Below are 25,861 nucleotides of genomic sequence, written 5' to 3' on the forward strand. Positions count from 1 at the left end.
TTGGGTCCCAGACCTTTTTCCTCTGTAAAAGCCAGTGCAGCACCAATGAGTAGCTCCTGTTAATGTAACCAGTGCAGCTGTTACAATGCCAGAGAGGGGACTATGGTGGAACAGCTCATGGAGGTCAAGAATGGAGGAGACCATCTGTGCGTGCACCTTTACTTTCTTGAGAAAATTAAGGATGAATCTACAGGACACTACAAAGCTTTGGCTGTGGTCTTTGGACTTGACTGTGAAGTCAGCATACAAAGGGCTCATTCAAATCCACCAAACCAAACAGCACTGCAGAGTTTTCCTAAAAGTCCTTCCAGTTATTTATAATGCAGCATCTTTATGCCACAGAGGATCTCCCTGTTTTTTGGCTTCTTTGGTGAGCAGAAGATCCTTCAGGGAAGCAGAGGAAGTCTCCCCAAGATCAATCAGTATTCCTATTCTGAAATCTCCCTTGGAAACAGGCAATCTTTTCTTACATGGCAGAAGAATACTTAAGAGAGCTATTACATGTTCAGTGTTGACAGGCATTCCAGACTGATGTGGATACTTGCCTGAAACATACCTAGTATATAATACAAAATTAAACTAATGTTTTTTAAAGACTAATATTGTCCTGCTTGGAAGTAGGGAATTCTGATTATGAAAAGCTTTTCTACTCTGATGGAAGAAGAAATCTTAATCTTCTGAGTTTCCTAAATATAATTTCATAAGAAACATAACAAGAGGACTTTTTTGTGCAACAAATTTTTATCCACATACAACCTTTTTTCAGTTCATTAGCTGGCAAACTGAGCATCAAGGAGCAGCCTCCCATATCCTGTATTATTCAGAATGCAATATACCAGAATTGAGAACTTCCTTTAAAAACACAGACAGAAAAATGGAAACTGGCAAGAAAAAATGACAAAGGAATTGTCTACTGGGGCTTCAGACAGGGCTGGAGGCTCCATAGATGCATTTCAAAATCACTGCTAGCTGACTAACAAGCCATGGGTCTCCAGAAGGACCCAGGAAGATTTTCGTACCCTAGAGACAATGCTTAGTGATGGTAAATTTTTAGAGTATCCATGATAGAAAAAGAGAATAGTCTCATTTCTTGAGAAAATTTGTAATAATTCTGCTCTCTCCTCTGTTCTTTCATAATTTTAAATTTTTAAGAGACTTTTAACACAAAGATGTTACATGCTAATACTGTAAGGTCTGTGATGAGTAGAGGAGAGGGATAGACTAAGTCTTGGTACCTAAGTTCTGGTTGTGGTTTGAGCTGATTTAAGATTTCATACTTACAAAAAATAGAATTTTTAATTTGCCTACTCAGGGAATCCATGCCCAGGCATTTTATATTCTTAATTCCCCCAAAAGTTCCTTTTAAAGTTATTTAAAATTATTTTTGTTTCACTGTGGTAAGTCATGCCATCCTCTAGAAACAGTGATAGCACTTTCCTCTTTCCAGACCTGATCAAAACCATTCCTACAGCAGTTGCTGTGTTCGAACACAGAAAAGGTTTATGGCTACACTTTCAATGCTATTCCTCTTCTAAGACTCCATGGAAACAGGTTTGATTTTTTTTCTATCTAGTGACTATCCAGCAGCAGGATAGGGAAGGAGAAAAAAATACTGGGGTGGCATATAATGCCCTTTCCTGTTGCTGTCAATAGTCCCCAGGAAAAAAATTCCAAGCAGCATATTCCACATATTTTATGGTGTAGGCCACCAGTGACTGTAGCTAAGCAAAGTTTCAGTGGATTTTTCTTACTATGAGGTGGCAGAATTTTGGGGACAGCTCATTGCTCCTCTTCAGCGCAGTGAAAATGTGCCTTCACAGCAAGATCTTTCCTTTGCCATATTGTCCCCAACAGACATTTCCAAGAAAAAATCCTCTGATTTACTCAGTAAAATTTGTTTCACCATAGAAATATGGTCATCAGCAAGATGGAGACCATGGAATACCATTCTCAGTAATGAAGCACGTAAGATAATGGAAAGAAGTGTGAATGATGTGTTTTTTCCTAGATAGCAGTCTTGGCAAAGTGTACTTTTTTTACTTTTTGACCCAAGAGGAATAATGAGAAATACAAAATGAAGTCTGCTGCCTGATTGGTTGACACTGGCCTGGGGAAGGGGCACAGAGTCCTTCCTGCAGACGTTCCTGGGTGGGCAGCTGCAGCTCTCGCAGGCTGGCTCCTCAGCTCTGGGAGCAAACCCCAAGTAAAGATGACAGGAGTGTTAGGGGAGGCAAAGAAGAGGGAGAGGTTCTTTGTATAGATTCCACAGGCGAGGTTTGCGCCATAGGCAGATGAAGGGTCCAGCGACAAAGAACAGTTTGAGGGTAGGGCCCGGGCTTCTTAACCTCCATGGTCTAGGGGTAGAGAGAAGAGACACAACCAATCGGATAGCACAAAATGGGATGGGCTAACAGGGAAGTATCCAATGGGGATAACTTGGAGGAGGGACTTATAACAATAAACCAATAGGGCACCGAATTGGGAAGAACTTTCTAGAAGTAATACATAGTCAAACAGGGGGAATACATATGTATAAGTATATACATAAAATTGGGTGGGAATACACAAACCAATCAGTATCAAAAATGTAGATTATGAACACAAGGGACTGTGGGAACTCACCCTAGCCTGGGAATGTGCTATACCTTGGTGCGTGTCCACCAGGACACAGGGTCATTGTGATTACAGCCACACACACTGCAACAATTGATGTTTTAGAAAGGCAGCACCAAGGGAATAAGTTTAGTATTAGGGATGTGCAAATTGAGTTCAGACCGCAGACAGGCATACACCAGTCTCCTATTAACTGTGGTGCTCCTCTGCCAGTGAGGGCACAGACTGGCACAGATCATAGAAGAATAAAAAGGGTCTGTGAGTAGTTGCGCTATAAAGTCAAAGGCCTTTTCCTTGTTAAATACAGAACCAGAGTACAATTTGGCACAGACCCAAATTTTGACATTTTAATTAGAGATCTGATTCTGTTTCTCTGTACTTAGAAGCTGCTAAAAGCTTTTTAACTGACAGACAGAAGCTGCAGCACAGGAAAACAGTCTGAAGCACATCAGGGTATGGAGCTGAGTGAAGAGTTAACAATGCCAGGTCTGTGCTAGTGTAGTTTGCATGGAAGCCAACACCAGCCCTCTGCCATCCTCTTTCCCTCATGTTGCATCCGAGCAGCCCCGGGGGATCCTTGACTGCATTCAGTCCCTCTTTCCTGTCACCTGCCTGCAGGCTCCAGCTTCATCACAGCAGTGCCCTTGCTCTGGCACCCAATACCTGTAACTGCTCATTATCAGTAAGAATATTTGGGAAGAAAAAATACATCTCTTTTTTTTTAGTTCCATTGAAACAAACAGAATAAATGCTTTGCCAGAACTTCTCAAAAAATAAAAAAAGTAATAAAAGAAATCAAGGATTTAAGGAGACCTGGGTAGTGTGAAGGTACATGTATTTTTTTGTCTCCATTGCTCCTACAAATAGTTAAATTTGCAACAACCAACCTTCTGTAGTATTATGAATTACAAAAGAGGAGGAGAATCCTCCTCAGCAAGACAAATCTGATGACATCAGATTGGAGACCTCAGTTATGTTTGCTGAAATAACTGCAGTAAGTGCTCCATGTAGATGTGCCTTGTGACACATGGACCTGTGCTAAAAAGTCCTCCATTGCACATATGGTTCCAATATTTGTTTGAAATTGGCAGTGTTTCAATTTCAGATGAAATCTCAGGCACTGAGGGTACACTCCAAAGCAGATGAAGATTTCCAGCAAGTTTCAATAATACGTAATGAAACTACTCTCAAGCTACAAAGCAGAGAACCAGCATACAATGCACTCTACTTTACAAGATCTTCTTTGCTTTTTAATGCTCACTATAGGAAGATTTAAAATACAATCAATTCCTTCTTCTTCAACTGCAGAACCTCTGCAAGAAATGCAACAATCTCTTTTTCATGAAGGTGAAGTTGAATTTAAGGAAACAAATAAAGAGTGATATTATCACCAAAGAGATAGAGCAACTTTGAAGTGCAGAGGCTTCCTATATTCAGAACAGAAGGCAAAACCTCTTGTTCCTTCAACTTTTAATTCCTTACATGGAAATATGTAGTATAGTTGTTTATACATAACATTATACATCTACATTGTACATAAATAATAATTCAATTACATCCCTGAGGAAGTGGGCACTGAAGCAAGAGATCTTTGAGGCAAGAAAGAAGCAATTCAATGAGGCTCCTATTTAATTATCCTCTCTGCTGGAGTCCCTCATAAAACTCAGCCAAAGAAGTTCCTCCACCTTGAATGACTTTCTTCTACCAGCAATATCAAAAACTGCCAGTAGGCAGAAAAACATTTATATGGCCAAGAGAGAAGTAAGATTTAGTGGAGAAAGCCCCTGCACACTGTCTTGAGTCAGATTGTTGACAACAACAAATGTATAAAAATATCAAAATAAGGAATAAATAGGCAATATCTAGGAGGATCTTGATTCTTCAGGGGAAAAAAAAGTGACTTTTGGTTTCTAAATACTGTTTTTTCACTCTTTTTCTTATCCCAACTGGTTTTTATCTGAGCCTTGTTGAATGTAAGACAACTACAGTTTATGAAAAGTGTGAGTTATTGCAAGACCTACTAGTTGGAAGTATTATTTCTGCTTTTAAGTCAGAGACAGAATTCATTTTTTTCTGATCCAGATGAGACTTCAGAAAAGAATTACTTATATATATTCCAGAAACTTTATTGGAAGAGAGAGGTTGTTTATAAGTGGGCCACTTTGGTTAGAATGGAGATCTTTCACCCATAGATAAATGCTTTCCTGTAGTATCTGCCTGAAAAATAAATGTAGAGATGTCTTGCTCCTAAGACTTTTCCAGATACATTTTCATTTGCCAGCAGCAAGCACAAAGGCATTTTTGGGAAGGCACTGTTACAAACACTGATGTAAGTAACCTTGGTATACATAAAGGGTGTTTTGCTGTGTGGCATTAACATTTCTGTGTCCCACAGGGGTGTGAGGGTCAGGTGTAAAATCACTCCACTTCAGCCCCTCTGATTAGATCTGTGTCAGAGAACTGCCAAAAACAACTGCAGTGAGGCTGTTCTCTGCAGGGACAGCAGGAGCTCAGCACCAGCTGTGTGACCCAGAAGATGTGATGAGCTCAGGAGCAGGAGCCTCAGCCCCGCAGCAATCGCTCCAGCCCCTGCTATTCTTGTGGCACCCAGACTAAAGTCTGCATTTCTTTATGCAAGAACGACCTGGAGAGATATTTCCAGTCAAGGAGTATATTGGTGCTTAGTAATCCCAGCAGTGAAGGGAGAAATTAGAAAGATATTTGAAACTGGGGTATTACACATTCAGGTGAATGCTCTGAGAAGGATAAAAATCATGGGCACAAATGTAACCTTTCCTTATGCGTGGTACAAACGAGTCTGGAGAATGCTTACTGGATGAATCCTTGGGGGACTTACCAAGAGTATCTGTCCCAGTTAACAAGTATATACAAGGTATAAATTGTTGCCAATTCTTCTGCTGCTTCACATGCACCTTGGAGCAAAAATGCAGATTCAAAAAGCCATTGGGCATCTTCAAGTTTTAGTAGGAAATAAACAAGATTTTTAAAGATGTCAAATGCACCTAAAAGCAAATTTCAATGTCCTAAGTAGTAATTAGGCAAGCAAACCACTGTGCAGGCATACATCTAAATAGTTCAAGCAGAGGAACCGCTCCCTTTAATACAGCATATTCTTGATGAAGTTGCCAAAATGAGACCTTTCGAAATTCCTTTAAAATGTTGCCAACAGAAGGGACCAAGAGTCTTCAGAGCGCAATTAGCCATAGCGCAAGCCCTACCAGGCTGTCATTTGCATTATTCTGCAGGGCCTGGTGGGAAAGTAAGGGACAAAAACCCCCCTGGCAAAACAGGTGAGGATGTGAATGCACATGTCCTGCCGTGACAGCTGTGTCCAGGCTCTTCTGCAGAGGCAATGCCAAGTAGCTGACTCCTCACAAACAGGCATCCCACTTCACATTTAGCATATGGGGGACCTGTGTGCGTTCCTTATGCTTTCCCCAGCTTAGGCCCCCCAGCATTACCTGGATCTCCATGAGGGAGTGTCCCTGTGCAGTGGGGGTGTAAGTCAACATGCAGAAAAGATGGAGGGCACAGAGTTTCATTATTTTCAACCATGTCACTGTTACCACACTGCTGTTAGGTTTTCTGATCTCCAAGTGAGATCCAGCAGCTTGGACTAGATTTACTTCTTCCGACTAACACTAACACGATAATTTCTATGGTGCTACTGTGTATTTGAGCTGATGCAAGTGGCTGAAAATCAAGGCCTAGGGCTCAAGCCCTGGTGTGATTACTTCCATGCCTCAGTAGCACCCAGCAGTCTCCCCGAACAGCCGCAGGTTGTAAGGCTGCCACACGTGTTCTGTTCTTCTCAATGGGCAATCCATTAACATTGCTGTCAAGCCACAGCTACAGCCTGGCAGCAGTGAAAGGCCTGACACGGTAGCCCCAGCCCTGTGCTTTATATTTATGAATGTGAAGCCTAGTAAGGAAACGCGAGTTTGTAAGATTAATGAAGTTTTCAAGTTCCCATGAGCTCCACAAGTAGGATAAACCTTGCTGTTGAATCACAGTAAAGTTTTAATTGACTAAATAGACTAATACAATCTATAGAAATGGCCAATAACTTTGGAACAAAGCACCACATGGAGCAGCCTGGGGAGGAAGATAAGACTTTGCTGCCTATTCATTATTTATCTTTTTGATTATTTCTAAACGAAATATAGTGCTATAATAGAGCTTGATTATCATTGTGCTTTCCACATTCTGTTTACATTAAAAATTTAAAAAATAAATCGATATAAAAGAATTTCAAATACAGTGCACTGGAAGAAAAAGAAACAAACCCTTTTGTGGAGGAATTATATTCTTCCTGAAAAAAAAGTGACTTTGCATGCTATGAATAGCAGACTTTCAGTAAGTCACCTAATAGACTTTGATAGAATTATAATTTATGATGTATTAATTGGACAAAGCAATATTAATATTTTATCCCAGAAAAGGTTACCCCAAGCTTAGAAAAATAATATATTTCAAACTTTACTTTCCTCCATTCCGAGGAAAAGAAGTCTTGTTTATATTGTCAGTTGGAGAATGGCTCCTAAGTAGTGAGTTTTCATGGTACACTTCATTTCTTGGGATAATTAAACTCCTCTACTTGAAAACATATTTGTTAACTGTGCTTTCTCAGAGAAAATATTTATTATTACATCATTATTTGAAACAGCCTTTCAACTTGTATAATACAAGGATTTGACAACTAACCATAAGGAGTCTTCTTATAACCTTCTAGCAGTTTTATGAGAGATCAGTTTTGAAAGTGTATTTAAAATTTTTACTAAATTTCCACTTACAATAGTAGAGAAAAATAACCACACCATTACTAAAATTTATTTAGCAATTCATACACACCCCATTAAAAGTTACTTTTTACATTCCAAAATGTTTATCATACATGATATGTACCTCAGAGTGTTTTTTACCAAGTATTGAAAAATGCATTAGTTTCCTCTTATTAAAAAAACCAAATCTTTAAATCACCAAAATCCATTTCTTTCAGAATGCTATTAATTAAAAAAAACCCCACCAAACCAAACCACAAACAAATTCAGCTAGATTTTTTTTTTCATACATACATAGCTCTGATAAAACAGGTAAGGAAAACTATGCAAAGTGCCCAACAGAATACATTAAAATGGGTTGTCATTATTCTTAAGTCCTGATAATGAGATAAGTAGTGTTCAAGTCAATTTTTCTACAGTTTGCAAGAACCTGTTTATATTCTAGAAACAGCCTGTGAAAAGTTTGTTTGCAATTAAGTCCATTGGTGTTCGTAGGACAAAAACCTTTTTCAAAGAGAATATATATCAGTCATAGACATATTTTCTTTTTCCTGTGGCTGTGAATGAAACTTAAGTATTCAGCCTTACCTACTCTGCATACTTAAAAATATAGAGCCAGACCCTGTGAGTGTCATAAGGAGGGACTAAAAATATATTTCAAAGACCCACACACATTTTCAGATTTTGCATTTGCCTTTTGGATTTTGACCTTTTAGAAGCCACAGTTTCACTGTACTTCTGAGGACAGAAAACTTACTAGCTACTAGCTACAAAGAGGGAGTTATAATCACATGACTTCAGGAGCCTTGGATTTTAGAAATACACCAAATATCTTTACTTTGCAGTGTAATTGGAGTGATGGGAATGCCATCAGGACAGCAGAGAACATAAACAGGGATATAAATACAAGGAATGACCTGACTTCCTACTTCACTCTTTTCTATTTTAAAGCTCTAATATATCAGATCAAAGAGCTACTAGGCTCAGGTGGATCTTCATCTCCTGTCATGGATATATTTGTTTTCACCAACCCTCACTTCAGTTGTGTCCTCAAAATTTAAGGTTACATTGTACTGGCACAATAAAAAAATCTTAATTATACTGTTTGCAATTTGAATTATTTGTTTCTCCTTCCACTAATACCTGAAACAAAGCAACTAATCCATCAAAACCAAAACATCGGAGATGAGTAATAAAGCCAGCTGTCTTCAATTTGCCCACTGCAGTGTGAAATTGAACAAATGCAGCTTTTTTGAGGGGGAGCTGTGTTCTGTGAAGAAACCCCATTTTATTAACATATTAAATGCTCAGGAGTCACACAAAAAAGAGAGTCTGTCTTTTTCTCCAGTGATATCAAGGTGTCCATTATGTTTACAAACACCAGTGGTGCAGAGCCTCTTTCTATAATTGAGGAATTGATGAAAATACCTGACGGCATTTGAGGTCCAGGGCATGATTTTCTTTAAAGTACACCCTGAAGGTACTCAGTTTCTTTTGTGGTTTGTCACCCATAAAATTTTAAAAGGGAATAAGTTGTTGTTCCTTTAATGTAGCTCCATACTGTGTAAAGCTTTTACCTCTGGAAATTTACCTGCTTTCTGTTGGCAGACTTTTCTCTCGCATCTGTAGGAATCAATTAACCCCCACAGATTTTACATCAGAGTTTGCAGGGTGGATGAGAAGGAGCAGTCAAGTGCTAGGTTTTATGTCCCTTGTGTGTCACTTGTCTTCTAATCTAGTTCAGACAAATTAACTGAGATCATTTAACTAGGATTTACTGATGCTGCACAAAGTAAAATATCTCCCCCACTTCTACTTTTTGTTCTCTCAATTTGTCATACCTTACTCCTTTTTTTAAGTGTTTGCTATAAAATCAGCAGAAATGAAATAATTTCAGTTCTTCAGTTGTTAACATGTCCTTCCCTGCTCTGACTAGAGCTCAGGGTCAGGAAAGTTTCTCTAGGATATGAAAAAAAAGCCTACATGAGCTAAAGTGAGATCAGGAGGTGGAAAATAGAGAGTGAAGACACTGCCTAGCTAAACCCTTGACCTCAGTTCTAGGATGACCTGATTTCAGCACTTTGTTTACAGCTCAGGGTAGGAGAAGCCTGCTTATTCCATGCATTTATGTCTTTGTATTCTTCAGTCAATGGGATGGAAGACAGGGGCAGAAGATTTCATTCAACCATTGCCTTTAGCCTTTGGATTTGAACCACTGAAACTCTAGGAAAATTATCAGACATTAGGGGAATGAAAAGCCATATTTACCTAATAAATTTCATTGTGGAGAAACGAGTATGGACTTCCCCAAATCCTCAGTTTATATATTTCATGTAGAGGAAATATTATGGCCCTCAAGATGTATTTATCTAGAGATAGCTAAATATCTTTTTTATGCTGTTGCTTACCTCTATTTTGTACAATAATTTAATTCAGTTCTTTGTAGTCTAAACCAATTTCCTCCACCACAGAATTTTATTATTTGCTGATTGTCTCTAGGTAGCTTAATTACTGGTAAGAGGATAATGAAGAAAACCTGGAGCCGATATTTAAGTAGAGTGGAACTACTCAAGTGTAATCAGCATTTTAAATTTGCCTTTTAGTACTTTGTAAAGACCTATAACAAAATGCCTCCTTCCCTCCTGCCTTGCCTATTAAAAGGCTGTCAGGAGTTGGTGTACTGCAACTAACACCGAGGGGCAATGTGCCTGCCAGAAGGTGGGGGGTGGGCGGAGGAGAAGGGAGGCTTGCTGCTGGCTGGGCTCTTCTGGGGCTCCATTTGCATTATGCTCTCATAGCATCTTCACTGAAATAGAAAAGCAAGAACACTGGGGTCTTAAAAGGTCTCCTGGTGTTTCTTTTTTACTTCAAGGAGACCATTTTGAGTTACTGTTGATGTCCTCAAATGTTCTAGCAAAGTTCATTATTTTCCATCTACTTAAATAATTTCAATTATATCAGCCAGATTTCACTCTTGAAAGTTTTGTTTTTCTTCCTTGTTTTACAAGTGGACTTCAAACCAGAGCTGACTTCATTTCTAGTGACAAGAAAACTCCCTGTACCCTCTCACACATGGTGTGAGGGATGTCAACCCCAGCAAGCAGGAATAGCCCAGGCACTGGCATGCTCTTGCTCATGGCTGGATCAAGGAGGCAGCACAAGTCAGGAGGGACTAGGCCTCCCCAGTCTGAGCATGTACAGGTTAGAGAGCAGAGGATTTAGCTCTGTGCATTTAGCTGTGCTTTCCTCTTACCAGCCGATTCAGAAAATGAGTCCTGACCTGCTTCCTTGACTGTGTAACTCAAAGGGTTAAGTTGAAATTTGAGTGATAGCTTCTCTTCTGCAATTTCTGTTCTTTGTGGTTTGTATGGAGTAACTTAATAGCTCAGGCCCTATAGATGATGGCAAATGATGCTTCATTTCTATGTAAAATTGAACTGTCAACTAAAGGTGTTGGAATATACTCATTCACTGAATGAACCAAGAAACATTTAGGGTCCTTTGTGAGTTTAAATCCTTCTGGAGAGAAGGATAATCCCTGTTGCCCTTACCACATGGGGATATTCTTTGCATTGGTTAAAGCAGAGGAGGAGAAGAGTGCAGCCCTGCAGCCACTGCCATCAATGTGAGGTTCAGGCAACTACAGATTTTAGGGGCAAGTTTCTGACTGCTGATGGCTCATTGTATCTCCCTAGCTCAGCCCAGACTTTGGAGCTGAACTGCCTCAGCAGGATCAGAGTGTCTCCTCAGCCTTTATTACCTGGTAATAAGGTGGTTTGACACTCAGTAATACTTGATGCAATTTTAGTTCTTGGCTTTCCTTGGAAGGAGTTGCAAGACTGATTGCTCTTAGAAAGTAAGGTGACTGAAATGAAATGCTGCAGTGCTAATCATAGTGGATTTAACTCATTGCCACTGGGCCTTTAAAAGACAGGTGCATGAGATGTCTCTCATGCTGAGCCTCATACCCACAGTAAAGGGACCATTAGCCCTGACTGTGCTGCTCAGCTGACTCCTGTGAAAACAAGGCCAAGCAGGATAACGTCAGCATCAGATGAATCTTTGGTCTGTGAGCTGAATCTTCTTGAATTATGGTGCAATATACATCTAGAACATAATCAGTATGCACCATAAATACCAGAGCCATAAAAGCATCCTTGGCTGAATCCTGTCATGCCATATTAGCCACAGAAAGTGTCCAGAATTCAACAGATCCTTGCTGTCCCATGTGCCCCAAGAGTTAATTTGGCCTCTTGTCTTTCTTGTCCTGTTAACATTTATTTGCACCTAATAAGGCATGAAATAATTACTTGTGGTGTATGTTCTAACATTTAATCCCATGGTGTCATATTTTAATTGTACAGAAACAGGATCTAAATGGTTCTAATTCCCTAAGGATGTGGTTATCCAGTAATGATCACAACCCTTGAAGCTCCCTTATTACTTTTATTGAAATAAAATTCTTCATGACTGAAATACTACATAATTTTTAAACTGCATCAAAATGAATTTGATGGCTTAAAAGAACAGATTGCAAATTTAGTTCATACAAGACTGCCCATAAGTAATACCTTACAGAACACTTTCACATACCAAGTCCCCTAGCTATAAAACGATAACACTTCAAACACTCCAGAAATGTGGCTGAGGGCATCACATCTTTATAGGCCTCCTGAGGGGTCCATGAGGCTTACACCAGTAAGTATGGTTTGAGGCTTCAGCCTTTTCTATGTATATTATATAGCATGTGATCAGACGGAAGTGAAGCACCATTTGCTGTCATCTACTGGGCCCGAGCTGATTAAGTCACTCCATGCAAACCATGAAGAACAGAAATCACAGAAGAGAAACTATCACTCAAGTTTCAGCTCAGTCCTTTGAGCTATACCTCACTGGTAGCACAGACTAGAATTCAGCCTCTACTTCCACAGGAACATAATAAAATCATAAAATAATAGAATATTGGGATGGAAGGGACCATAAAGATCATCTGGTCCCAAGTCCCCTGCTGTGGGCAGGGATACCTTCCACCAGACCAGATTGCTCAAAGCTGCATCCAGCCTGGCCTTAAACACTTCAAGGGATGGAGCATCCACAATTTCTCTGGGCAACCTGTCCCACCGCTCTCACAGTAAAGAATTTCTTCCTAATATCTAAACTTAACCTACCCTTTCATTCTGAAGCCATTGCCCCTTGTTCTATCACTACACACAATGTAAAAAGTCTCTCTTCATCTTTCTTGTAGCCCTCTTTAGGTACGGGAAGACCACAATCAGGTCTCTCCGAAGCTTTCTCTTCTCCAGGCTGAACAATCCCAATTCTCTTACCCATTCCTCATAGGACAGGTACTCTACTGCTAAAGAAGCTGTAGCACCACTCTCCCTACTTCTCTTTGGACTAGTCAATAATTCTTGCGTCTTGACAGATTTCTTATATACCCTCCAATTCAACAGAATTACATGTATGCTTAAAGGCAACCATGCAATTTAGCTGATTACTTCATTTATAAACCAGTTTGTATAACTGTCCGTAATCTGAAGTAAATTCTCCATGCCTTTGGGTAAGAAACTATTATCATGGTCTTCATACTACTTTCCTCTAAAGTATATATAATATATATAAGAATATAATAATTTCTAATGCTTGGAATTGATATGTCATATTACATATGTTCAAATTTTATAATGGTACTCCCTAGGTTATATATTCATGACAAATCAGCTGGAGGCAAATTTTTAAGCAGTTTTCCTTTCCTTCAAACCTACCGAAACCTTTTGGCCTCTCCCAAAGAAGGTAAAAATAATGAATAATACACACTATTTCTGAAAATTGATGCAGATGGGAAAAGAGAGGGTAAGCAAAAGCTACTAATCAAATCTCTAAAATGTAGCCCATGGTATACCTATTAGACAACAGTCCCTGGTTATGCAAAAAGCTCCTGAATTTAAAATATAAATCTCTGTAAATGAGAAAAGGTTGCTCTTAAAAAAAGAATAACCTTCTTGGTTCTGCTATTTAATGAAATAATGTGCCGTATGATTTATATCTCACTCTGGTCCCGTTTATAACTCTTCATTTTTACTAAGTAGTTACACATTTTACTATATACCAGCTCAACAGCATACTTATGCTGATCATGTTGGGTAAAATCTTTCTGCAGATTTCCTCAAGTGACTGTTGTGACATTTCGTAGTTCGTATGGATCACAACTGTGGGTTCACAGCAAGCTGTGAAAGACTTGACATAGTTTTCACTGCTTCACAAATCAATGCTGTCAAGAGCAAATCTTGACCTTTATGCAATTTTAATTAATTTAATAAAAACCTTTGGCATGGTGAGTAATTTAGAGATGTATGGAAAAAACTTGGCTGTCTAAGTAGTTTCTTTCAATTTTGACAAACACCCATGATGGAAAGTGAGTAAAGGTCCATAAGAGTCTATCAAACCTGTCTAAAGCACTCAGAAGCATTTAAAGTCCTATCCTGTTTATTCTGTTTTATACACCAAAGCCAAGCAAGGTGAGCTGCAATCTAAAGAATAACACCACAGTTAACTTTCAGACTGCCTGCAGTTGATTTAACATTCAGCAGACTACATATGCAGTCTAAGGTTAATGAATAGGGCTCTGCTGTTCTAGCAACTTTGTACTGTTGGTGTACTAAGTTGCAAGAATTTTTGGTGCTTGGGGTACTCATCTTCTATTTCTGCACACCTACATGTACTGACTTGAAATCTAAGATGATAAAAACTGTGTCAAGCAACTCCCTTCAAGAAGTAGCTATCCATAGAGATGAACTTGTAGAGTAAATTTGCATAACCTCGAAGTGTTTTGAATAATATGCTAACTTTTCTGGTTTTCTTCCATGCGTATAAGGTAGCATGGTCTCTCACTGATTCAGGAGGTGCACCAGTGAGATACCCTGGTCAGATCACCTAAGTGTTATGTTTCACTTCCTCATCACCCACTGACCAACATGGTACAGCCAGCTCTCAAGTGGTAAATCTTATAGCATGCTGACTGTCTGTCCCGTGGTGTTAATGGTGATAGCATGAGGGAAAGTGGATTTAAAATGAGAAATAGGAGATTTAGGTTAGATATTAGGAAGAAATTCTTTATTGTGGCTGTGGTGAGGCACTGGAAGACGTTGCCCAAATAATGCATGGGTGTCCCTCCCTGGAAGCATTCAAGGCCAGGCTGGATGGGGCTTCTGATCTAGTGGTAGCTGTTCCTGCCCATGGCTGGGGGCTTGGAACTCGATGATCTTTAAGGTCCCTTCCTACCCAAACCACTCTGAGATTCTATGATTAATGACACAGGTGTGATAGGCCTGCTGTGTGATTTGGACACAAAAGACATGAATACTGACTTCATGTATTACAAGCTATATTTTTTCTGCTTAATGAGAGTCTTTAATGTGGATAAGACTAAGTAGAATTCAGAATAGAAATGTTGTGTTCTCTGTTGCTGGATCATCTTTTGCTTTATCATCTTTCCAACATGCATGATGCAGTTGGCTGGAAGTAGTCTGCAAAGAGCACAGAGCTGAATCAAAGAGAGAGCATCACTACCTACATATAGAATAGTACACACTTAGGTTTGATTTGGGAAAGTTAACAATGATTTAATGTTCTCACTTGCTCAAGTTTAACACAGGGTTTTATAAGGAGTCGGATGTTAGCTAGCATTTGAAAACTAATAATCCAGACTCCAGGCCAATGATCACAAATCTTGCAATCATATTGGTTAGGAACAAAGTGAAAGCCTGAGAAGACATGAAGTCCATTCTTGTGAAAAAAGCATGTCTGAGCACAGGATTATTCAGGAATATCAATTCCATATAAAATTTCCATTTCACCATGCTTAAATATGAGGTGTTGACATGCCCTTATTTAAAGACTAACAAGTAAAGGCTGGTATTCTTTATATTGGGACCATTCAGTGAACAAAATGAAGAACCTGAAAGTCCAGGACACCTAATTCGGCATGTATTCTGAGACCTGAGTTTCACTCAGAAGCTTACAAGGAGCTATTTTGCTGAGAAAACTGATGTTAATCACAATACTGGTTTGGGAGACTTCTTTTTGTTATTACACTGTGAAATTGCCAAATTCTCTTTGGCTGCATATAGCAATGTAACTGTCTAATAAAAGCAAGGTTAGATTTTAGGGTGAGATTGCATATCTCCAGATCAAGAATTTCACAGTACTTGGAGAAATCTGATTGCATGTTATTTGGTTCTAGGCTCATAGACACACACCCCAACAGCTGCAGTGGCACTGCTCATGGGAATGGGCTGTGGCTTCAGTCACTCACCTGGGAGCTCTGTGCTCCTCATATACAGAAGCAGAAAGCATTCTTCAGTTTTGCATGCCTTTATCTTACATCTTCAGGCACTGAAAGAAGCCACCTGGAGTGGGGATTTTTTTAGGTTCTTTAGAGAGAGAAAGGAGTTTCTATGTAGAAATCTGCTCAAAGTAATCTTTTTAAAGCTATTTAGAAACTGTAGTTTATATTAAACCCTCAAATTTGAAAATAGCAAGGGCTCATGGCTAGTAAGAATTTTAAAGCAAAAAAATTTGCTTTCCTCTGTTTGCTGGCACATCTCTCACCTGCATGGGTGGGTGTGTGTACCTGTGCTCAATTCAGAAACAAAATCCAGTGTGAAAACTGGCAGCCTCAGAATAGGCTAGAACATCTCTTGAAAGAAGTTTTTGAACCTGATGCAGCTGCCCTGAAAGGAAGAAAGTCAGCATGTAATTTTAAAAAAGGGGTTTACTTTACAGCTTGAGTCTTAAACTGAATTTCAGAATCGAAACAGAAGAAAGGCACTGATTCTATCCTAATATATAACTCTACAAGGCAGTTGTGATCCTCCTGCAGCCTGTGGAGTGACATCTGTAAGACTAATAAGACACATGAAAGAGGAATACCTATCAGAATGCAGTTTTCACTGAGGCTTCCTGACACAACCAAAATGCTAATATGAAGCAAGGACGTAATTGACTCTTTAGAATGCATGTGAAAGACAGTATCAGATGTATTGGATAATATTCTGGCTCTGCTCAAGTCAATGAGAACTTGTCTCTTAAACTTCAGTGGGTTCAGGATTTCATCAAATATATTCATCAACAACACAATTCAATGATTTCTTTCTGACTTGTATCCTTTTTTATTAAAATTCCTCAACTGTAATAAGAATTTACAGCTAACTTAGAAATATTGTAACATGATTTTTCAGTAATGAACTACTCTTACAAATATTATGAGTACTGCTACTTTAAAGTATGAAGGCATTTTAATTGGATTGTATAAACTGAGTACACAGCAAAGCTTCCAAGGAAGATGAGAAGAATGAATGCAGAATGGTAATCCTTTATGTAATCATACACATGATAGATTATATCTGGGTTTCTGGGAAGAGAAAGGCTGTTGTAGACAGCTATGGGAGCTGAACACATTCTTTTCCCATCTCTGCAATTTTCTTGATTTTTAGAAAAATAGGGTATAAATCAAGAGAGTCAAAAATCTTAAAAATTCTCATGAATAAAATATTTGAAAAAAACCCCAAAACCCTAGGCCTGCCAGAATAATTTTTTAAACAATAATTCAAAATTCTTATAACTGACAAACTAACTGAAATGTTGAAATTAAAGAGCATGCTGATCTAAGCACACCATATTTCTCTAAATGTCAAACTTTAAAATGTCATATGTTTCCTTAAAATAAGGAAGATATTCAGAAAACTCAAAATTATTCTCTTTGAAAAATTACTCAGTAAGAAAAAGAGATTAGAAACTTCATGGTTATGTCTAAGGGGCTTCTTGGCAAGACCACTTAAAAATGAAATAAAAAGGAAGACTTTGGACACTTTCTCACATCATAACTTTATTGAAAAGCTGATGAAGTTAAATGAAAGGTAAATGAAGTACTAAATAGTTAAGTGGACTGTGATGTGGATTGAAAACTGACTGAAGAGCCAGCCCAGTGGTTTGTGATCAGCAGAGTGACTTCCAGCTGGAGGCCAGTCTCCAGTGCTGGGCTCCAGGGGACAGTACAGGTGCTGATACTGTTTAGCATCTTCATAAAGGACATGGACTCTGGGACAGAGTGCTCCACCAGCAGGTTTGCTAATGGTACAAAACAGGAGTGGGGGCTGATAAACTACTTGGGTGTGCTGCCATCCAAAGGCACCTTGACAAGCTGGAGGAATGGGCAGAGAGGAACCTCAGGAAACTCAGCAGGGGAGGAAAAATCGCAGGCACCAGCCTTCATGGGGGGCAGGAATGCTGGCAGAGAAGGACTTGGCTATCCTGGTGAGCAAATAGTTCACCAGCAATGTGCCTTGGCAGTAAAGATGGCCAAGTGCATCTTGGGCTGTGTTAGGAGTAGAGCTGCCCACAGGTCGAAGGTGTTGACAACTCTCCTCTGTCCACACTGGTGAGGCCACACCTGGTGTGTGGAGCTTTGTAAAAGAAAATGAACTTTCTGGAGTGAGTCCAGTGGAGGGCCACAAAGACGATTAAAGGAGTGAAGCACCGTTCATACAAGGAGAGCCTCAGAGAGCTGGTACTGTTCAGCACAGAAATAAGAATGCTTAGAGGGACCTTGACCATGCATAAAAACAACTGAAAGGGAGAGTAAAGAAAAAGGAGAGAGGTGGTTCTGGGTGCTGTCCAGTGACAGGACAAGAGGCAAAGGGCAAGGACTGAAATACAGGAAATTCTGTTTAAAGATAACAAAACACCTTTTATTGTAAGGGTGATCAAACAGGTTGTGCTGAGACATTGTGGAGTATCTGTCCTAGGAGATATTCAAAACATGACTAGAAACAGTTCTGAGCAACCAGCTCTTGGTGATCTTGCTTTTAACCAAGGACTGGACCACAGGATTCCCAGACGTGTCCTCCCTCCTCAGCTGTTCCTATGGTGCTGTTTCATGGCTTGCTCTAAGAGCTGAAGCCCTATTCTTAAAAACCATAACTGCCCCATGAGTTAGGTCCAAATTCATCAGCTCTCCTGGATAAGTTAACAGAAATAATTTGAGTTCACAGTGCCAGGACCACGTCAGTGACAGGCAGCTGTGTAGAAAGAAGACACATTTTCTGTGCATCTGAAACTTAGGTGGTTTTTCTTTTAACAACTTAATAGCAGAATGTTGAGACAAACAAATAAACCTGCAAGGGACACCTGCAAACATCACTGCTAATCAACATGTTCAGGGTTGGCTGCAACTGGAAAAACTACAAACCAGAGGCAGCATCGAGTTTACTAGCTTAAAAAGAAAAGGTTTATTAATTGTTTTCTAAAACAGTCTCAGATACTCAAGTACAGCCAAAGGATATTAATGAAAACTAGAATGGCCACTTATTTCTGTAGCAGAAACCCTGTTTTCTTCCCATGCTTTTGTGGAGGGCTTATAAATTTCAGTGATAATGTTATGATTGGACTTCTTGTCATCGAAATTTTTACCAGAAATCGAGATTTAAACTTAGTTCATTTGTCACAGGTATATTTTATATCTCTAAGTTTTCCCCTGGTATTACATGATGTTTTAAGGAGGTCTTATATAGACAGCCATGTCAATGAGCAAACTATATAATTACACATCCATATTCTTGTCTCTTACATGGTTTCATGGTCTGTATCTATATTAAATGTTTACCTGTTTGAAACATGCAGTCTAGGGCACAGAGCTGTTCCTTTTTCCAAATTTCTACTGGGAAAATTGGACTAGTTTCTGAATAAACTTTTCAGCAAAATTGGTTTGCTTTCTGTGACAGTATTTTTCAAGTTTGATTTTTAGACGGAACAATACAAATCTCTGTAGTTCCATGCGTTGTGTTTTCAAGAAACACAAAAGGAGCTTCTAGGGATTTGTCTGTACATATGCACGAGTCAAAATTCACTAAATAGAGCATGGCATGAGCTACAGTTAAAACACTCCTTGAAAACTTCATTACTACAAGGAGAAAAAAGTTCTGTACACTTATGCAAATCTGAACATTTTATTACATTTCTGCAGGCATTTTGTAAACAAAGAAGGAAAAATAAAATATGTATTCCTGAGTATTTGCAGTGAAAGCTCAGAACAAGTGATACCTCTGTTCCTTTAATGTTATTCACTAAGAAAAGCAAATACCTAGAAAGCTGAACATACAGTAATTTTCTTTATAAAGAATGCTATTATGAATACCGCAATTCTATACAATATTAAGATTCTTGATAGTGTCAAAGCTACCTGACTCAGGGGGTTTGTATTTGACAAGAGAACATAACTTCAGTTCATGACATCCTGCCTACACAAACATCCTTTGACTGTCAAAAATTTCCAGAGCTACTTTTACCACTACTGGGCATAAAGTCTGACCAGAAAGAGTAGTTCATGTTTATATGAAATTTAGACTTGTGTACTTCATAATCTTCAACTATAAATATTGGGTTTACTGTAGAGAAATGGAAGTTACAATCAAAGAGCATGTCTTAAATTGAAGAAAAAAACCACAAAAAATTGGTTAATACAGCCTGAGGGAAATAATAACCAAAAGTAACTGGGCCAGTCCCAAAGTCAGAAGTACTTCAAAGAGGAGGGAGAGTCCTAGAAGACTGAACAATTGTGGGGATCTTTCTTGCTTCGGCAGCAGCACTCCCTGTGCTGCTTACACATCAGTGGTAATGTTACATTTAGACCATTGCCTTCAAGAGAGGTCCAAATGTTTTTAGCCAGGTGCATTTAGGATGATTTATCTACAGTTGTGAAGTTAAACTAAGAATAATAGGATATCTTGTAAAGAGTAACTTGTCAGTATAATTACAATCATGCTATCAAGTGGTAAAATAGATCTTAAAAAGCTGGGACCATTACTACTCTGAATTTCAAAATAAATCATCACGATATGAGTTGTAAACTGTGACCTCATCATCAGTGCCGTTTAGCAGGTCCCTGTTCCACTGACCAAAGTACCAAACTAAGCTATGAATAGCCTTTAAAGGTCAACCATCCTGTTGAACTAAGTAGGTCCAACCAACCTAATGGTACCTTTTAAAGGTTAAGCTTTCATTTATTTATTGCATTTTTCATGTATATTTTGTTTAAATATTTATTTTCTTCCAAGGATTTCACACCCTCTTGAAATCTGATTTTGATTAAACAAAATTAATACAAAAAGGCATTACTGGAATGTGTATCTAGAAATAAACAAAAAACCCCACACAAGCACAGAAGATTTTTATATTTGTGTCATGTACAAAATTCTGTTTGCAGCTCTGTGGGAAAACAGGCTCTAAGGAGTCACAAACTATTTATCCTATAGAACACAAAGATGCTCTGATGGCAACTTCAAGCAAGCAAAGGCATGTTGTGTGTTGGCTAGCAAGTGACGGCGGCTGCCTGCAGCTGTGACACCCTCATCAGTTTCACCAGGCATTTGAGGGGCACCTGTCCCAAGGGCTGTCTGTGGGAGAGGAAGGGGACCAGAATCAGCTTTTCTGAGCAGAGCCATAGAGACCTGCCACAGAGTGGGAAGCACAGTAGGGCAGTGTGCTCCCTTCCTCTGAACAGACCTGCCCTCCTAGTGGCACCGTGACCTGCATTTGAACCCCTCAGAAACAGCAGCATTTGTCTTCCTCTAAATCCTCCAAGGGATGAAACATAAGAAACATTTCACTTGTCAGGTCTGTTTACTACTTGTTGAAGTAAATGTAAATCTGATGTTTCTCTAACAGGAGCTGACGGCTTTATTTTACAGTGACATATCCATAGACTTCTTGGCATTTCTTATTACTATTTTGACACTAGAAGCTCTTTCCTGTGATTTAGTGTCAAAGCAGTAAGGTCATCTTGAGCTATTTAAACACTTGCTAAATAGCAGACTTACCAATAAGAGGCAATAACATTATAAGTAAGAAGTGTTCAGATATATCTCACCACAGGTACCCATGACTATTTCTCTGGAGCCACAGTATCTCTACAATAATATTCATTAAAGAAATATATTGCTAGTGATTCAGTGTGGATCCTTTAGTGAAACTGCATTTTATTAAGGAATAGTTTCTGCCATGAATGAATTTACAATTTGAATAGTTCAAACATGTAAAATCAAACAGCACAAAGCAACAGAGAAAGCAGAGTAGCAATTACTGATCGTTGCTTGACCACTCTGTATGACGTTTTAATTCCAAACAAGGGACCCCCTCCTCTGACTTGAGTGGTTGCTCTTCCGGCTCTGACAACACCATATGGAAAGTTGCTGACCAGCCAGAAAAGATCAGAAGGCTTCCACAGTCCATAAAATTTCTGCCCCTGGAAGGATTGTCCTACTTACCCTACACGGCAGTCCTGCATCTGCTGATTGAAGACTGACTTCTATTTAATAATTCCATTTGTTGTTTTGACTTACAGGGAACTAATTCAGTTTAACTATATGGCAAATTAGCTACTTACATTTTAATTATAATAGCATTGTTAGTTGTCCTTAAGAAGTTATGCCCCTATGAAGAAAATTATGCTTTAGGAGATATTTCACCACTACATTTGCAAAGGAAAGAAAGAGGAAAACAAAATCTATAGTGGGCGCTGCTTTGCCTGAAAGGAAACAAATAAAGATCCACAGGATCACAGGTTAGCTTTCTGATTCTGCTAAACTCTCCCTTTAATGTGCTTTCTAAGGGTTAAGACCAACTAGGGCACACTGGACCTCTGGAACAACCAAGAATAACTTTGGAGTAGCTCTGATCTGTATTTGGCTGTGGAAAGGTTTGTTTTAGTTCAGAAACAATGTTTAAGTCAATATATGTCAAAGCTGTGACACTGCTGTTAGAAGCACAAAAGTTGTCATAGACATTCGTGTCCTGATTGATTTGAGATGTGGGGCTAATTTAAATGATTCAGAGTGTTGCAAGGACATCAGTCTTGGGGCTTCTTTGTTGCTGAGAGTTTATATAATTTTATTCTTAGTGGACTCTGTACAGTCTCTGCAGTATCTCGTTTACATCTGGCTTGACTCAAATGACTGTCACATTAACTGGAAAAGCAATGTAAAAAGTCAATAACTGCTACAACTCTTTATCACCACCACAAACTTTTAATGTTTGCTCTCAAAACTTTCTTTCTGTGTGCAGTTTTATGCATCACTTGATATGGATTTTACCTTAAATCTTCTAAGGCATACCACAAGGTCTTCAGCTGAAGTGCACTTTGAAGGAATAATTATCGCATACAAATGAATTTTATGACATTGAGATGTTCCAGACCCATATTTATGTGTGTGCATTCTTGGCTATTGATATTCAACCTCTACATTCATCAGCTAAGCTGTTTACTTCTACAATGGCACATTTCTGTCACCTGCAGCTTCTCATCCTCTTCTTCTGCATCCCAGTTGGCAAGTGCTTTAACTGTCTGTATATCTCTGTGCACTTTTTTCTGTTAATTTTGTTATGATAGTGCTAAGGGTTGTGGGCTTGCAGAAAACAATTTCTGTTGGCTACCACAGCTGTTGCATCAACTCGAGAAGGAAACTCCTTCCAGATGACCCATTCTGTAGGAACAGCTCTACGCTGGCTGCATGAACAGCAACATGACACTGCTAGTGCAGTTGTATGAACATGCAGTGTTCATTCTCTGTAAATATTTCAGATAATTCTGTACAGTGTATGTTGCACACGTACAGAACCTTCTTTATCCTTTTTTCAAAAAAAAAAAAAAAAATGAAACAGCCTCTGTACTATTTGGAGATTCTGTGATATGTGAACATGTTGCTTAGGTTTAGCAGAAATTCTCATATTTGCCAAATGAAGTGGAAAACTCTTAAGATTTCCAAGCTAATGAGTGCTGCAATGCCCCAAATCGTTTCATACACACTAGAAGCCTGGGTACCAGTATGACTAAGATCCTGGTTTTTTTCTGTTTGAAAATGTCCTTGTCCTTTTCCACTGTTGTAGGGATTTTTTCCAAAGTACTTTCACTAACTCTTAGAGGATTGCTATAATTTCTGGTGATTAAAAGTTCTTAGGTGCAACAGTTAATTAGTAAAAAAAGAGCTTGCTACCAGCTGCTAGTAGTAACTTGGTATATTACGAATATCTTTCCTATACTTTCAACATCTATGCCCTGAGTGTGGTGTGTCCTGGAGTGTCTCTGAAGACATCTTCCATATGAACAGTACACACAAGATCAAGTCTTAACACATTTTAAACTGTTCACTGATGTAGAGGATAATCTTGTGTGATGCAAAGTCTCTGAAAGTCATATTGATGTCTGGCCATAAAGTATTGATATCGATCAAGAACTTCAATAAGAACATCGGAAAGATCACATCATGAGGCAAGGTTCACTTTATTTCCAAGGTATTTTATCAGTTTCGTTATCTTGCCTGATGATAGCTTGTTATTTTTAGAGAGAGATATAGGATAACATTGGTTTTCATGATGACAGAAGTCTTGTAAGTCACCTTCTTTCTTCTGATAGGCAATGAATAATTACAGGAATAAAAGAAATTTTTTAGAAGGGTTACTTGCTGGATATTTTGTGATGCAGTCTTGAAGAAATTATATAGGAAGAAATATTTCTGTACATGAGCTCAGGTAATGTTTATCTTCACAATTTTTTTTGTCACAAAATCATTATATAGCGTGATGCCAGCATATCTGGTGATCTTTAGGTTTTCTGAGAACATGCAAAGATCATTTGTTAGGACTTCTTCAAGAACCCACAGAATGTTTTCTAAACATATTCTTGTATTTTCCTGTCATATAATTAGCAGACACACGTCCAGAGAACAACTGGACCATTGCAGTGTGGACCTGAAGCAGGTGCTAACCAGATATAATCTTCTCATTCCAATCCCATTATTTTTGTCCCAAAACTGTGTCTCCATTGAATCACTTTCATCATCTGCATCTCGCACAGAGAAGGCTTATTAGTGACACTAGATCACGTCAGGTTTCTTCCTCCTTCCTCTGCAAACTTCAACACCTTTCCTGTTATCCTCTGCTTCCTAAGTGTCATCATAATCCTGTGATCAACCAGCTGTGGGCCATGTGTATAGAGGTATAAAAATTGTTGCAGATATGTTAGTAGAAACCTATTATATGCTTATTATTTTAATTTTAGAAGGAATGGGGAACACAATCATTACAACAATACTCTTCAGCATAATTAAGAAGTTCCTTCTTACATGTTTTCTTTTTTTTTTTCTCACTTCAGTTTTTACAATTAATTCATTGCAATATTAGGGATGTCAGATGCATGCAGAAAAAGTTGAGGACATATTTCATCCTATACAAGTTTGTTCCTCTCTAAGTTTTCCTAAATATACTTACTCCTACAGATGACAGTCAGTATTATTCATGTCAAAACTTACTCTTTATATTTCAAAATTCAGCACCCTTTTGTTACAGGAGAGTGGTATTTTTTACTAAGCTTGTCTCTTTCTCATGGTGACATTTTGTTTAAATAAGAAAATCTGTATAAAGTGACTTTGTGCCTATGGGTGAATTTATTTGAAGTGTAAAATGTCAGACTGGCAACAGCAATAATCCTGTAAATTAGGTATGTCAAATAATGTACATGTAGACTTGTGATTCATCTAAGAGTGGAAGAATTTCTATTTCAAGAAACCTGAGTCATGAGTTCCCATTTCTTAATTGGTACTCTTGACAAAAGTGAGAAATATACCAATATAAAAAATTTATAACTCAGAAAATATTGAGTCTAGAGTAAAACTAACACCATCTCCCAGTTCAGCAATTGTCAGAAATAAAAATGATGTCTCTATACATGGAACAGAGTTCATCATCAAACAGTAATTTTCTAATTAGCAACTGCTACTAAACGATGTCCAGGAGGTTGCCTAGAGTGGTGCATAAATGCATTTACATGCTGCTACATGAGCTGTGCTGTAAGATGGATTGTGCTGCATGACCCAGTCTAGAACAGCCTCTGAGACAATCTCATCCCACACCATCACCTCTGAGACCTGGTGCATTCTCACTTGTAAGACTGAAATTGACTGGGGAGACCATGGAGCCAGAAGGAAAACTGGGTGGAACGTGTATGGAGAAAATGCCACATGACTGTGGCTGCTATGGCTGAAAAATCACCTTGTCACCAAAGCTGGTCTCTTATCTGTAACCTTTCCTGACCCCTTTGCTGGGTAGTACAAAGGGTAGTGCTGCCTCTCAGGTTCTTCAAGTTCACTGCTGAGATAGGCGCTTTCTGCTCTTTTTTGGTGAATGTGGGATGGATTATCAAATATCAATTTGAACTATTTAAGTTTGATGTGAAGGAACTAAGTTACAGAGTGCTTACCAAAGCAGTTTCCCTAGAAATTCTGAAGGGCAGTAAGGAGTATTAGTAAATACTGAGCAGCATGATTTTTTTTTTCTAATTCCATTATTTCAGCTAGAACATTTCAAAATTAGAATTTTCTTTATAAAAAGAGAAGAAA

Source organism: Corvus hawaiiensis, chromosome 5, assembly GCF_020740725.1.
Source record: "Corvus hawaiiensis isolate bCorHaw1 chromosome 5, bCorHaw1.pri.cur, whole genome shotgun sequence".
Taxonomy (NCBI): domain Eukaryota; kingdom Metazoa; phylum Chordata; class Aves; order Passeriformes; family Corvidae; genus Corvus; species Corvus hawaiiensis.